This window comes from Arachis hypogaea, chromosome 9, assembly GCF_003086295.3.
Source record: "Arachis hypogaea cultivar Tifrunner chromosome 9, arahy.Tifrunner.gnm2.J5K5, whole genome shotgun sequence".
Lineage (NCBI taxonomy): Eukaryota > Viridiplantae > Streptophyta > Magnoliopsida > Fabales > Fabaceae > Arachis > Arachis hypogaea.
Genome location: NC_092044.1, coordinates 96112678 through 96128024, shown reverse-complemented (window position 1 = coordinate 96128024; position 15347 = coordinate 96112678). Strand labels below are relative to the sequence as shown.

The window sequence follows — 15347 nt, the reverse complement described above, 5'->3', positions numbered from 1 at the left end:
TAAAATGCTTGGTTTTTGAATCAGGAAATATTAGAGTCATGAAAATCACAGAAGATTATTTTTTGCTGATTGTGCAAAAGCTAAAGTGAATAGCAAAGTGTTGAAGTGCAATGCAATACATAATTTTATACACTACAAGATTTGTGACTAATTAGTAGTTTTAGTTCACATCTAACTAACTTGAAATGGTGGCTTTTAATCTTAATACATTTTTTTTTAAAATTCAAACCATATTTTATTTTTTATTTAGTTGTTTAACTTCTTCTTTGAATTTTTTAAAACTTATTCTTCTTCTTCTTCTTCGTTTTTCTTTATCTTCTTGTAGACAATGTGTTTGATAAAATTTTGAGGTTTTGGATGAAGTATCTGAAGCTGGGTTTCTTATTGTACATAATTGTTGTTTTCTCATTTAGAAATTGGATAGTTTGTCATACTTTGCTGGGCAAAGAAGAAAGATGAAAAGGTTCTGGTTCTAGATTTGGGGTCTTTAACCAGCGTCAATGATAGGTGAGGTTCTAAGACTTAAGAGAAAAAAATTAATAATTTATGTCTGATGTTCATTCATATGTTTTCTTCTTAATCGGTTTGCATGTGATTTTCTAACAAATTTCTTTTTTAATTCTGATTATTTATTTATTTATTTATTTATTTCAGGGCACGAGAATTGTTCTATTATTTGAACGGTGGCCAAGTTGATTATGGAGAAGAGCACAACAAGGCTTGTGGACACTCTCAATTTGGAAGAATCTATTAACAAGGTTTGAGAGATCATTCATTCATTCAATGCTTTTTAGTTTGTTCTTGTTTTTTCTGTACCGCACCCTGTTTTGCTTCCTTTGTATTTTTTCATAGTTTCAATGGTGCATTTGTTGTATTATTGGGATGGCAGGGTACTACCCTAAATGGGACGAAGATCACCTTATTCACTTGTAGTTATGTAGAATAATATCATATGTAATTATGTTTGGAACTATTGATATTGAGAGTTGTTATATAGAGTTATGTCTTATATTGAGGAATTGTGTTATAAAAGATTTAGTTTTTAAATTTTGATGTTAAAATTTTTTTTTAATTTGAGAGTATGTAAATGAGATGAGATTAATGAATGATTTTAAATTAAAATTAAATAAATAATTACAGGATTTGTGGAGGTTTAAAAATTTCACAAAATAGTTAATTTTTGTTAAATTAAAAAATCAATTTGTGGGAGTTTTAAACTGCCACAAAAGTTCAATATAAAACCCCCACTAAACACATAAAACCCCCCACAAAAGACTTCGTGGAACCTCAAATTTTGGGGGGTTTTAAAAACCCCACAAACCATGTGGTGGGGGTTATAAACCTCCACAAATAAAAGAAAAAACTACCACAACTAAACAAAAATATTGTAGTGGGGCACTATTCTACATTTTGCAAAGGGTTTGTGAAATCTTTCTCTTTGTTCGGAGAGTTTCCAACTGCCATGATCACCTAAAATGTCAAAATACAAACTTCCAATATGCTCACCCTAGATGTTGTAGAGTTAAGGTTGGGGCCTTTAATTTGAATTTGAATGTATAAATAAAAACCATGCATCTAATACCTGTGAACTTCGTTCAAGAAATTTTCCCGCGTACCCTTAAATTTAAATATTCATTTTTATTAATGCGATGGATACAAACGTCCTAAAAATGCATTATATATTAATAATTTTACAACCAAAATGTGCCACATGTTACTCAATTTGTTATTGTAATTGGAATTAAATATTATCGTCCAAAATTAAAGAATCCTCCCCTCCTGCGTTCTTTCTTTCCTATCTCTCTCATTCCTTCACCCAGATTATATGTCTCATATATCATTATTAATGACTAATTACAAACTTGACAATCAAAATATGCAACATGACATTTTTTATTAACATTAAAATATGCTATATTATGTGCTATATATTTATATATTATTAACTAATTTTATAACCAAAATGTGTCCGATGACGTTCTGTTATTAAAAATACTACTTCAAAATCGTATTTTTTTTATTTATTTTTTATACGAAGACCGTGATGTTCTCCCTCTGTCGATATTTTCGTTAAAAAAGTTTGATTCTATCATTTTTTGTACCATATCATATAACGTCAGGATAAAGCTAGCGTAGTTTTAAAATATTAATCTTCCATTGATGTTATTACAGGTGAAAATACTAATATTGAATGAAGTTTATATCTTTTCAAAGTGAATTTTATAGTGCCTAAATTGTCTAAATTGTCTAACTTGCAAACGCATATGAAATTTTGTTGTCTAACGGTCTAACCCACCTCCGGTGACGGAACAATTCCTAATTTGAGTGGGTCATGGTCCCGTCACCCTCTTTAACTTCAACTATACAATATATAAATTTGTTAGTATACTTTTGAAATTTGATATTTCGATGTATGTTATTAAAATTATTAAAATTTGTTAGTGTACTTTTGTGTTCACTAAGTAACACTGAGTTATATTAATTTCAAATATTTAATTTCTTTCTACCAATCGTAATATTTATATAAGTTTTTATTTTATTTACATACATTTTTTTGGTTCGATTCAATCATTGGCGGAGCTTTGTTGGGACAATGGAAGCTTTTGTAAGTCATTCTATCTCAAAGAAAAACAAGTTAACTCAATTGGTTAAAATGATATGCTTCCAACTTATATACTTGGGTTCAACACCCATTTTCATCATTCTTTGAAACTTTTTTCTTACATTAATATATTTAAATCAATATTACACTGAATTATATTTGGTTTCTCATATATTTTCATGCATTATTTTATTTTTATAATAATGAAAATTATAGTATAACTAGTAGTAATATCAGTTATAAATAAAAAGTTAACATTTTATTTTAAATCAACATTACATGTTAAATGTTACTGTATGATCAACACTGTTTACATTAATAAATTTTGATATTTTTATTTCATTAGAAATTTAAGATTTTATTTTTTTGTATTATATTATTTGATTGTAATGAAAATAATACCAAAGATAATTAGTTTGGAGACTTTTGAGAGATAAATATTTCGATGCACTCCACAATCGTAACACAAACAGACCATTTTAGAGACTCATGATATCTAACAAAAATTTTCCTTATATAACATAGCTAGGGGTGGAAAAAGGCCAGGCGGCCTGCCAGGGGTCTGCAGTCTGGCCTGTGTTTGGCCTGACCTGTTATAAAATAGGTACAGGCCTAGACTCTTTTATAAGCCTTAATACATTAATAGGCCAGGCCCAGGCTTACTAATTAGCCTTATAGGCCTGTCAGGCCTGCTTGGGCCTGTTAAAATATAATTAAATATATAAATAATTTTTATTATTAATAAAATTATGAGATATTTTAAATTTATTATATTTTATTATAAATATTTTTGTATATTTTAAATACGTTAAAAGTTTAAAATTTTTTATAAATATTAAATATATGACACATTACATATAACTATTTTTATTAAAAAATAATTTCTTTAAATAATATTTTTATCTATGTAAAAAAAAATTATCAGGCCTTTTAACAGGCTTCAGGCCAGGCCAGGCTGAATAATAGGCCAGGCCTAGTAATTTATAAAGAGCCTGTTCATACCCTGGGTCGAGTTGTCCGACCCGGGATGTTCTACAGACAAAGCGACCGACCTCTTCAGGTCAGGACAACCCGACCTCTTCTCAAAGATCTCGGCCAAGTCACAGGAAAGCCCAAACAAAGGGCCCAAATAGAGGAACACGTCCCAAATCCAAGGACAGCCCAAGCCCATAGAGATAAAGGCGGTTCCCTTAAAGATGACCTCATTTATAGATAAGATAAAGATAAGATAAGATAACTAACTTATCTTATCCACAGAAGGTCACATCTCACCATTATAAATACACTGGAGCACCCAGGTATAACTCATACTCTGATTCTACTCAATACCTGCTTAATATCCTTGCTAACTTAAGCATCGGAGTCCCTTGCAGGTACCCCCCACCCTCTGGGGACGAAGGATCAGCACCACCACCAAGTCCAACAAGTCAGACACACCAGCTCCGGCCGCCGTACACCTGCCAGACGCGTCGGCTCCGATCAACACAGAAGATCTCATCCGAGATCGACCTACAGTTTCAGGTAACCCTCGGAACATTGGCGCCGTTGCCGAGGACCTGGAAGTCATCCCATTAACATGGCGGATGACCATGACAACGACCACGATTCAGGTTTGGAAGACAGAACGCCGCATAAAAACGCGGACACAATACTCAAAGCTACTCCAGAAACCCACGGAGACAAAAATTCATCAAATCCAGGAGTAATAGAAACACTTCAAAATCGATTGGAGCAACTTGAGAAAGAAGCCCAACATCGACGTGAAAAAGAAGAAGATCTACGCCGGGAAATAAGGTGGCGCCGAGAATTAGAAGATAAGCTTATAAAACTCGAAGCTGATCTCAAAACCAAAGCTACTAGACCATCCACGGAGGATAGTTCTCAGAAAGATCAAGATCCATTTACCAGAGAAATTATGAAAACCAAAATTTCGAAAGATTTCAAGCTTCCGGATATGACTATATATGACGGTACCTCCGACCCCAACCATCATCTCAGCAACTTCAGAAGTAGAATGTACCTCACCGATGCCTCAGATGCAGTTCGTTGCAAAGCCTTTCCAACAACCCTCACCAAGACAGCCATTAAATGGTTCGACAACCTACCTCCAAAATCCATCTCGAGTTTCGATGACCTGGCCAAAAAATTCCTGGCTCGATTCTCCATACAAAAGGACAAAGCCAAACACGCACCCAGCTTACTCGGGATCAAGCAAGGAGACCGAAAAAGTCTTCGCAACTACATGGAGAGATTCAACAAAACATGCATGGACATACAAAATCTACCAACAGAAGCTGCCATCATGGGCCTCATAAATGGCCTGCGAGAAGGACCATTTAGCCAATCTATATCAAAAAGATACATGACATCCCTAGATGAAGTACAAGAACGAGCGCAGAAGTACATTAACATGGAGAAAAATTCTCGACTTGGCGAAACCTCAAGGTCCGGTTCTGCCTACCGAGACAAAGAATCCAAGAAAAAGGAAGATCGCTCCGGAGAGAAAATCAAGAAATATCACAACTACACCCCTCTTAGGGTATCCTTAGTAGACGTTTACAAAGAAGTCTGCTATACGGAAAAAATCCCTCCAGCTCGGCCACTTAAAGGCAAAAGAGGAGGGGGAAATCGGAATGAATACTGTGAATATCACCGACTTCGAGGGCATTCCACCAACGAATGTTTCGACTTGAAAAACGTCATAGAAAAATTAGTACGAGAAGGAAAGTTAGATCGGTTTTTGGCTAATCGGGATGACGAACCAAGAAAAAGAAGAAGGGATGAGGATGTTGGACAATCTGAACGATCACCTCGCACACCGGAAAGACACGTTCACATAATACACGGCGAATTTGCTGGAGGAGGAATCTCCAAATCATCTCGTAAGCGACACCTCAAAGAGGTGTACCACGTCGAAGGAAAAAAGGAAGCCCAAGACATCCCAGCAATCACGTTTACCAAGGAAGACGCATCCGGAATCATCTCGGGATATGACGACCCCATGGTCATTACGATCATACTGGCAAACGCCAACCTTCACCGTACACTAATTGACCAGGGAAGCTCTGCCGACATCTTATTCAAAACTGCCTTCGACAAACTCGGTCTAGAAGAAAAAGAGCTAAGAGCGTACCCGAATAGCCTGTTTGGACTAGGAGATGCCCTAGTTCAACCGCTGGGATACGTATCGCTGCATACAACCTTCGGAAAGGGGAACCAATCCAGAACACTCAAGATAGACTACATCGTGGTCGACGTAAGCTCAGCCTACAATGCCTTAATAGGTCGGACAACGTTAAATCAACTCGGTGCAATAGTTTCAATTCCACATCTATGTATGAAATTCCCAACTGCGGAAGGGATAGCTACAATAAAGGCAGATCAAAAGATGGCACGTCGTTGTTATAACGAAAGCCTAAACCTCCGAGGTGAAGGAAGAGAGTTCCACACAATCGAGCTCGGTGGAGTTCAGAGGCGAGAAGAATTCCGACCACGACCCGATGGAGAAGTAGAAAGAGTCCAGATTGGAGACACCTCATATAAAACAACTAATATTGGCACGATCCTGAAAGGAGACACAAAGGAATCACTAATACGGTTCCTACGAGATAATGTTGATCTCTTTGCATGGGAAGCTGCCGACATGCAAGGTATTGATCCCGAACTAATGAGCCACAAATTGGCAGTCTACCCGGGATCCCGGCCGGTACAACAAAGACGAAGAAAACTCAGACCAGAACGAGCTCAAGCTGTGGAAGAACAAGTACAGGCGCTACTAAAGGCCGGGTTCATAAGGGAAGTCAAATACCCACTATGGCTAGCAAATGTCGTCTTGGTGAAAAAGTCAAATGGGAAGTGGCGAATGTGCACCGACTACACTGACCTCAACAAAGCCTGCCCAAAAGATCCTTACCCTCTCCCAAGCATCGACGCTCTAGTAGATGCTTCATCAGGATATAAGTATCTCTCGTTCATGGACGCGTATTCAGGGTACAACCAAATCCCCATGTATCCGCCAGATCAAGAAAAGACCTCATTCCTAACGCCGAAAGCAAACTACTGTTACATCATGATGCCTTTTGGTCTCAAGAACGCAGGAGCTACTTATCAAAGGCTAATGAATAAAGTTTTCTCAGATCACATCGGGAAAACCATGGAAGTTTATGTAGACGACATGTTGATAAAGACACAAAGCGAAGATACATTATTATCCGACCTGGCTCAAGTGTTTTACACTATTAGGAAACACGACATGCGGCTCAATCCCGCAAAATGCACCTTCGCAGTAGAAGCAGGCAAATTCTTGGGCTTCATGCTCACACAAAGGGGGATTGAAGTAAATCCAGACAAGTGTCAAGCCATACTCAACATGAAGAGCCCAACTTGTGTCAAAGAAGTACAACAACTCAACGGGACGCTGGCCACTCTATCCCGCTTCTTAGCAGGAGCCGCGATAAGATCTCTCCCCTTCTATGCTACTTTAAGAAAGGGAAAACAGTTAGAATGGACGACGGAATGTGAGCAAGCCTTCCGAGACTTCAAAGAGTTCTTAGGACGGCCACCTATCCTATCTCGGCCACGAGAAGGAGAACCGCTCATATTATATCTCACAGTAGAGAGCCGGGCAATAGCCTCAGCACTAGTCAGAGAAGACGAACAAGGCAAAAACTCGTCTACTTCATTAGCAAAGCGCTACAGGGATCTGAGCTGAACTACCAGAAAATAGAAAAGTTTGCCTACGCTCTGATCCTCACATCACGGCGGCTTCGCCCATATTTCCAAGCGCATACCATTAAAGTTCGGACCAACCAACCCATAAAAGGGATATTGCAGAAAACAGATCTAGCAGGAAGAATCCTACAATGGGCAATCGAGTTGTTTGAGTTCGACCTCCAATACGAGGCGCGGACAGCCATCAAATCACAACACATGGCCGACTTCATCGCAGAATTCACAGACACCCCGGAAATCCCCATAGAGTGGAACATATACGTAGACGGATCCTCGAATAAAACAGGAAGCGGTGCGGGTGTGATAATCGAAAGCAACCAAGGAACTCAACTTGAGCTCTCCCTTAAATTCGAATTCCCGGCCTCAAACAACCAGGCAAAATACGAAGCACTATTAGCTGGTTTGAAGCTGGCTAGGGAGGTTGGAGCTCAAAAACTCAACATCTACAGTGACTCACAAGTCATAACCTCACAAATAACAGGAAGCTACCAAGCCAAAGATCCGACCATGAAAAAATATTTGGATAAAACCAAAGAACAGTTCAGACAACTCGGGGAATATAGAATTTAACACATACCTTGTGAGCAAAATGCCCGAGCTGATGCCTTTTCAAAATTAGCCAGCACCAAACCAGGGGGCAACAACAGAAGCCTCATCCAGGAGGTACTACAGAACCCGTCAATAGCGGAAGAAGAAAAGTCCTAGCTGGTGCGCGAAATTGTGAACTATACTTTTTCACAACTCTCATAATCCCCGGTCATGAGCCCCAAAAACTTGGTGGCTCAAAATCATGGCATTACACAACTTCGCACAACTAACCAGCAAGTGCACTGGGTCGTCCAAGTAATAAACCTTACGCGAGTAAGGGTCGATCCCACGGAGATTGTTAGTATTGAAGCAAGCTATGGTCATCTTGTAAATCTTAGTCAGGCAAACTCAAATGGTAATGGTGATGAACGAAAATAACATAAAAGATAAAGATAGAGATACTTATGTAATTCATTGGTAGGAACTTCAGATAAGCGCATGAAGATGCCTTCCCTTCCGTCTCTCTGCTTTCCTACTGTCTTCATCCAATCCTTCTTACTCCTTTCCATGGCAAGCTTAAGCAAGGGTTTCACCGTTGTCAGTGGCTACCTCCCATCCTCTCAGTGAAAGCGATTGCATATGCTCTGTCACAGCATAGCGGAATTCATCTGTCGGTTCTCAATCAGGCCGGAATAGAATCCAGTGATTCTTTTGCGTCTGTCACTAATGCCCCGCCCTCAGGAGTTTGAAGCACGTCACAGTCATTCAGTCATTGAATCCTACTCAGAATACCATAGACAAGGTTAGACCTTCCGGATTCTCTTGAATGCCGCCATCAGTTCTCGCCTATACCACGAAGACTCTGATCTCACGGAATGGTTGGCTCGTTTGTCAGACGAGCACTCGGTTGTCAGGCGATCAACCATGCATCGTGCAATCAGGAATCCAAGAGATATTCACTAGGGCCTTGATCGCTTGTAGAACAAGAGTGGTTGTCAGTCACCTTGTTCATGGGTGAGAATGATGATGAGTGTCACGGATCATCACATTCATCAAGTTGAAGAACAAGTGATATCTTGGATAAAGAACAAGCGGAATTGAATGGAAGAACAATAGTAATTGCATTAATACTCGAGGTACAGCAGAGCTCCACACCTTAATCTATGGTGTGTAGAAGCTCCACCGTTGAAAATACATAAGCATAAGGTCTAGGCATGGCCGAATGGCCAGCCTCCCAGTGATCTAAGATAGCATAAAAATGAAGATAGCTACCAAAGTCTACTAATACAATAGTAAAAGGTCCTACTTATAGAAAACTAGTAGCCTAAGGTTTACAGAAATGAGCAAATGACATAAAAATCCTCTTCCGGGCCCACTTGGTGTGTGCTTGGACTGAGCAATGAAGCATTTTTCGTGCAGAGACTCTTCTTGGAGTTAAACGCCAGCTTTTATGCCAGTTTGGGCGTTTAACTCCCATTTGGGTGCCAGTTCCAGCGTTTAACGCTGGGATTCCTGAGGGTGACTTTGAACGCCGGTTTGGGCCATCAAATCTTGGGCAAAGTATGGACTATCATATATTGCTGGAAAGCCCAGGATGTCTACTTTCCAACGCCGTTGAGAGCGCGCCAATTGCGCTTCTGTAGCTCCAGAAAATCCACTTCGAGTGCAGGGAGGTCAGAATCCAACAGCATCTGCAGTCCTTTTTGGTCTCTGAATCAGATTTTTGCTCAGGTCCCTCAATTTCAGCCAGAAAATACCTGAAATCACAGAAAAACACACAAACTCATAGTAAAGTCCAGAAAAGTGAATTTTAACTAAAAACTAATAAAAATATACTAAAAACTAACTAGATCATACTAAAAACATACTAAAAACAATGCCAAAAAGTGTACAAATTATCCGCTCATCACAACACCAAACTTAAATTGTTGCTTGTCCCCAAGCAACTGAAAATCAAACAAGATAAAAAGAAGAGAATATGCAATGAATTCTGAAAACATCTGTGAAGATCAGTATTAATTAGATGAGCGGGGCTTTTAGCTTTTTGCCTCTGAATAGTTTTGGCATCTCACTCTATCCTTTGAAATTCAGAATGGTTGGCTTCTTTAGGAACTTAGAATCCGGATAGTGTTAATGATTCTCCTAGTAAAGTATGATGATTCTTGAACAAAGCTACTTATTGAGTCTTGGCTGTGGCCCAAAGCACTCTGTCTTCCAGTATTACCACTGGATACATACATGCCACAGACACATAATTGGGTGAACCTTTTCAGATTGTGACTCAACTTTGCTAAAGTCCCCAATTAGAGGTGTCCAGGGTTCTTAAGCACACTCTTATTTGCCTTGGATCACAACTCTTTATTTCACTCTAATTTTTTTTTCGATTTTTCTCTCTTTTTTCGATTTTTTTCTTTTTTTTTTTTTGAATAGAAATGCTTTTTTTTTTCTTGCTTCAAGAATCATTTTGATGATTTTTCAGATCCTCAGTAACATGTCTCCTTTTTCATCATTCTTTCAAGAGCCAACATTCATGAACCACAAATTCAAGATACATATGCACTGTTTAAGCATACATTCAGAGAACAAAAATATTGCCACCACATCAAAATAATTAACTGTTATAAAATTCAAAATTCATGCAATTCTTTCTTTTATCAATTAAGCACATTTTTATTTAAGAAAGGTGATGGATTCATAGGACATTCATAACTTTAAGGCATAGACACTAAGACACTAATGATCACAAGACACAAACATGGATAAACATAAGCATAAAATTCGAAAAACAGAAGAATAAAGAACAAGAAAATCAAGGAACGGGTCCACCTTAGTGTTGGCGGCTCTTTCTTGCTCTTGAAGATCCTATGGAGTGCTTGAGCTCCTCAATATCTCTTCCTTGTCTTTGTTGCTCCTCCCTCATGATTCTTTGATCTTCTCTAATCTCATGAAGGATGATGGAGTGTTCTTGATGCTCCACCCTTAGTTGTCCCATGTTGGAACTCAATTCTCCTAGGGAGGTGTTCAATTGCTCCCAATAGTCTTGTGGAGGAAAGTGCATCCCTTGAGGAATCTCAGGGATCTCATGATGAGTGGGATCTCTTGTGTGCTCCATCCTCTTCTTAGTGATGGGCTTGTCCTCCTCAATGGGGGTGTCTCCCTCTATGTCAACTCCCACTGAATAACAGAGGTGACAAATGAGATGAGGAAAGGCTAACCTTGCCAAGGTAGAGGACTTGTCCGCCACCTTATAGAGTTCTTGGGCTATAACCTCATGAACCTCTATTTCTTCTCCAATCATGATGCTATGGATCATGATAGCCCGGTCTATGGTAACTTCGGACCGGTTGCTAGTGGGAATGATTGAGCGTTGTATGAACTCTAACCATCCTCTAGCCACGGGCTTGAGGTCATGCCTTCTTAATTGAACCGGCTTTCCTCTTGAATCTCTCTTCCATTGGGCGCCCTCTTCACATATGACTGTGAGGACTTGGTCCAACCTTTGATCAAAGTTGACCCTTCTAGTGTAAGGATGCTCATCTCCTTGCATCATAGGCAAGTTGAACGCCACCCTCACACTTTCCGGACTGAAATCCAAGTATTTCCCCCGAACCATAGTAAGATAATTCTTTGGGTTTGGGTTCACACTTTGGTCATGGTTCTTGGTGATCCATGCATTGGCATAGAACTCTTGAACCATCAAGATTCCGACTTGTTGAATGGGGTTGGTAAGAACTTCCCAACCTCTTCTTCGGATCTCATGTCGGATCTCCGGATATTCACCCTTTTTGAGTGAAAAAGGGACCTCGGGGATCACCTTCTTCAAGGCCACAACTTCATAGAAATGGTCTTGATGCACCCTTGAGATGAATCTCTCCATCTCCCATGACTCGGAGGTGGAAGCTTTTGCCTTCCCTTTCCTCTTTCTAGAGGTTTCTCCGGCCTTGGATGCCATAAATGGTTATGGAAAAACGAAAAGCTATGCTTTTACCACACCAAACTTAAAATGTTTGCTCGTCCTCGAGCAAAAGAAGAAAGAAGAGAGTAGAAGAAGAAGAAATGGAGGAGATGGAGAGGGCTTTGTGTTCGGCCAAAAGGGAGAAGAAGTAGTGTTTAAGGTGTGTGAAAATGAAGGAGTGAAGATGATAGTGGGATTTGATAGGTGGGGGGTTTTTGGGAGAGAGGTGTTGAGGTGATTGGTGAATGGGTGAAGAAGAGAGAGGGTGGTGGGGTTGGTGGGGATCCTGTGGGGTCCATAGATCCTTAGGTGTCAAGGAAAAGTCATCCCTGCACCAAGTGGCATTCAAAAACACGTTTTGAGCCAATTCTGGCGTTAAACGCCGGGCTGGTGCCCATTTCTGGCGTTTAACGCCAGCATCTTGCCCCTTTCTGGCGTTTAACGCCAGTCTGGTGCCCCTTTCTGGCGTTAAACGCCCAGAATGGTGCCAGACTGGGCGTTAAACGCCCACCAGCTAACCTCACTGGCGTTTAAACGCCAGTGGGTGCGTCCTCCAGGGTGTGCTGTTTTTCTTCCTGTTTTTCATTCTGTTTTTGCTTTTTTCATGGATTTTGTGACTTTTTATGATCATCAACCTACAAAAGAGATAAAATAACAAAAGAAAATAATTAATTATAAAACATTGGGTTGCCTCCCAACAAGCGCTTCTTTATTGTCACTAGCTTGACAGAGGACTCTCATGGAGCCTCAGAAATGCTCAGAACCATGTTGGAACCTCCCAACACCAAACTTAGAGTTTGAATGTGGGGGTTCAACACCAAACTTAGAGTTTGGTTGTGGCCTCCCAACACCAAACTTAGAGTTTGACTGTGGAGGCTCTGTTTGGCTCTGTTTTGAGAGAAGCTCTTCATGCTTCCTCTCCATGATGACAGAGGGATATCCTTGGGTCTTAAACACCAAGGATTCTTCATTCACTTGAATGATCAACTCTCCTCTATCAACATCAATCACAGCCTTTGCTGTGGCTAGGAAGGGTCTGCCAAGGATGATGGATTCATCCATGCACTTCCCAGTCTCTAGGACTATGAAATCAGTAGGGATGTAATGGTCTTCAACTTTTACCAGAACATCCTCTACAAGTCCATAGGCTTGTTTTCGTGAATTGTCTGCCATCTCTAGTGAGATTTTCGCAGCTTGCACCTCAAAGATCCCTAATTTCTCCATTACAGAGAGGGGCATGAGGTTTACACTTGACCCTAAGTCACACAAGGCCTTCTTGAAGGTCATGGTGCCTATGGTACAAGGTATAGAAAACTTCCCAGGATCCTGCCTCTTTTGAGGTAGTTTCTGCCTAGACAAGTCATTCAGTTCTTTGGTGAGCAAAGGGGATTCATCCTCCCAAGTCTCATTCCCAAATAACTTGTCATTCAGCTTCATGATTGCTCCAAGGTATTTAGCAACTTGCTCCTCAGTGACATACTCATCCTCTTCAGAGGAAGAATACTCATCAGAGCTCATGAATGGCAGGTGTAACATCCCGCATTTTTGAAAATCTAATTATGAATAAATTGTGATTTTATTTTATTAAGTTTAAACTTTATAATTTTAGAAATTATTTTATTAGAAATAATTAAATAGATTCGGAGATAATTTATTTTAAATCAATTAAGATTCTTAAATAATTTTATATAATGGAATATTTTGTATAATTTTAGTAATTGAAAAATAAGAAAGAATTGTACAATTAATTTAAGTAACTTTTATCCTGAAAAAGTTACGATTTATTCTATTAATATTTGGAGTTTATGTTAATTAATATTCTTATGTAATTTTTATAATTGGTTATTTCATATGCTGTGGAGACCGAACGCCTTCGAGTTTCCTGCTGCCACCTTGGAGCCGTCGTCATCAAGAGCGTCAGGAGAAAGAGAGAGGGACGAACTCGCGACGGAGAGGGAGGAGGTTGCGCCGCGCAGCCGTGGAGCCCGTCACACGTGTCACCACCGTCGGAAGCAGAACCATGAAGAGGAGAGGAAGAACGACGTTGGGAGGAAACTGTGAGCTGCAAGCAGCTGACCGAGAAGAAGCTCTGCCTCTGTCACCGTGTTGGAGTCGTCGCTGCCAACGCCGCACACCGCCGTTAGCGCTGCCGTTGAAGGGAGCTCGCCGTCACAGTTCAATCATCATTGAGCTTGAAGGGAGGCGCCACTGAAATACCCGGCAGCAGCTTCCCCTGCGTTCCCAATTCCATTCTTGAAACTGTAACACTCTTGCTCGTGCTCTGCTTCCCGATTTTATTTCTCTACTATATTTTCATTCTGAATACAATAGTGTATGTTCCTGTTTTGTATTGTTGTCTCCACCGTCAATCTGGATCCTAGTCGACCCCGTCGTTCATGCCCCTTTGCTGCACCTGTTTCTCTACTGCTATTATTTGGAATACCGGCGTTGATGCTATTATGAATCTGTTAGAGTTGCTATTGGTGAGTCTGATGCTACTTTAATTCTGGATTGATCTTTTCCTTGATCATTGTCTAATAACACATTTTATTGTCACTGCTATACTTGTTTCGAGTTGATTCTGGTATGTGCCCTGTCTTGAAATTCCCAGGGCTGTGATTGCTCTTAATTTCCACCCAATTTGAATCCTTTGCTTGGTTACAACCCCGATCACTGCTGTGATGATTAACAATGCTGCTATTCTGGTTACTGCCTCTGCCGTTCCAGTTGCGTGAGAGTCACTGCTGTTGCCATGAAACTAAAAGGGAAGGAAGTTGTTACGTTAAGTATGCGATTGCGACATCGAGGTAGGGGGTTTAAAATGATTTTAATTTAGGAATGCCAAAAAGGTTTACTGAATAACTGCAAATAGTATTAATAGCTGAGTAATTAATTGATTATATGAATGTTGGATTGTGATTGCGATTGTGCTTGGTGCTGTGATTGAATTGATTGTAATTATGTATGGTAGATGATTGAATTATTGATTGTTGGTTGTTGAAATGGTTGTTTGGTATATTGCTATGGCTGTGAAAGTGACTTGAGATTAGTAGAGGATTGTGGTTTTGACTGATTATGTATAAATGGTTGAGACTAAGATAATCATTTGATATATTTGATACTGGATTGAGAATTGTTGAAGAATTAGGGCCTAAAAGACTGAACTATTATTAAGAATCTGGTTTTCAAAATAGAATGGTTACTTTGAGGACGGCCTAGTAATTTGCTAGTGATCGAAATGGTATGAGATTAAAATCTGAGTAAACTTTAACAAGTGTAGTTGTTAGGATTTAAATTTGAAGGTTTCGTATTAACTGAAGATTTAGCTATGATTTTTCAAAGTTAAGCCTTAAAATCTGAATTTCTGCATTACCTTTAAGTGAAAACAGTAACTTCGAAAGATTGTAACTAATTCTGTGATGATCGGAATTGCGTTGAACCAAGTCCTGGTTAAACTTGGGAATAATTGGGACTGAATGGGAGAGTTTGAGATCTTTTCATTAAATATAAGATTTATGGTGAATTTTTGAG

At 39.5% G+C, this 15347-nt stretch overlaps 1 long non-coding RNA gene across 2 annotated transcripts; it reads left to right on the top strand.

The window, feature by feature from the left end:
• The first annotated feature begins 13675 nt into the window (after window positions 1-13675).
• LOC140174993 (uncharacterized) lies at window positions 13676-14900 on the top strand. Of its 2 annotated transcripts, XR_011865163.1 has the most exons (3): window positions 13676-14077; window positions 14198-14299; window positions 14428-14900. It is a non-coding gene; the product is annotated as an uncharacterized lncRNA (long non-coding RNA). The 2 variants fall into 2 exon arrangements; XR_011865162.1 differs by lacking the exon at window positions 13676-14077 and having other exon boundaries at window positions 14084-14299.
• The last annotated feature ends 447 nt before the right edge of the window (window positions 14901-15347 follow it).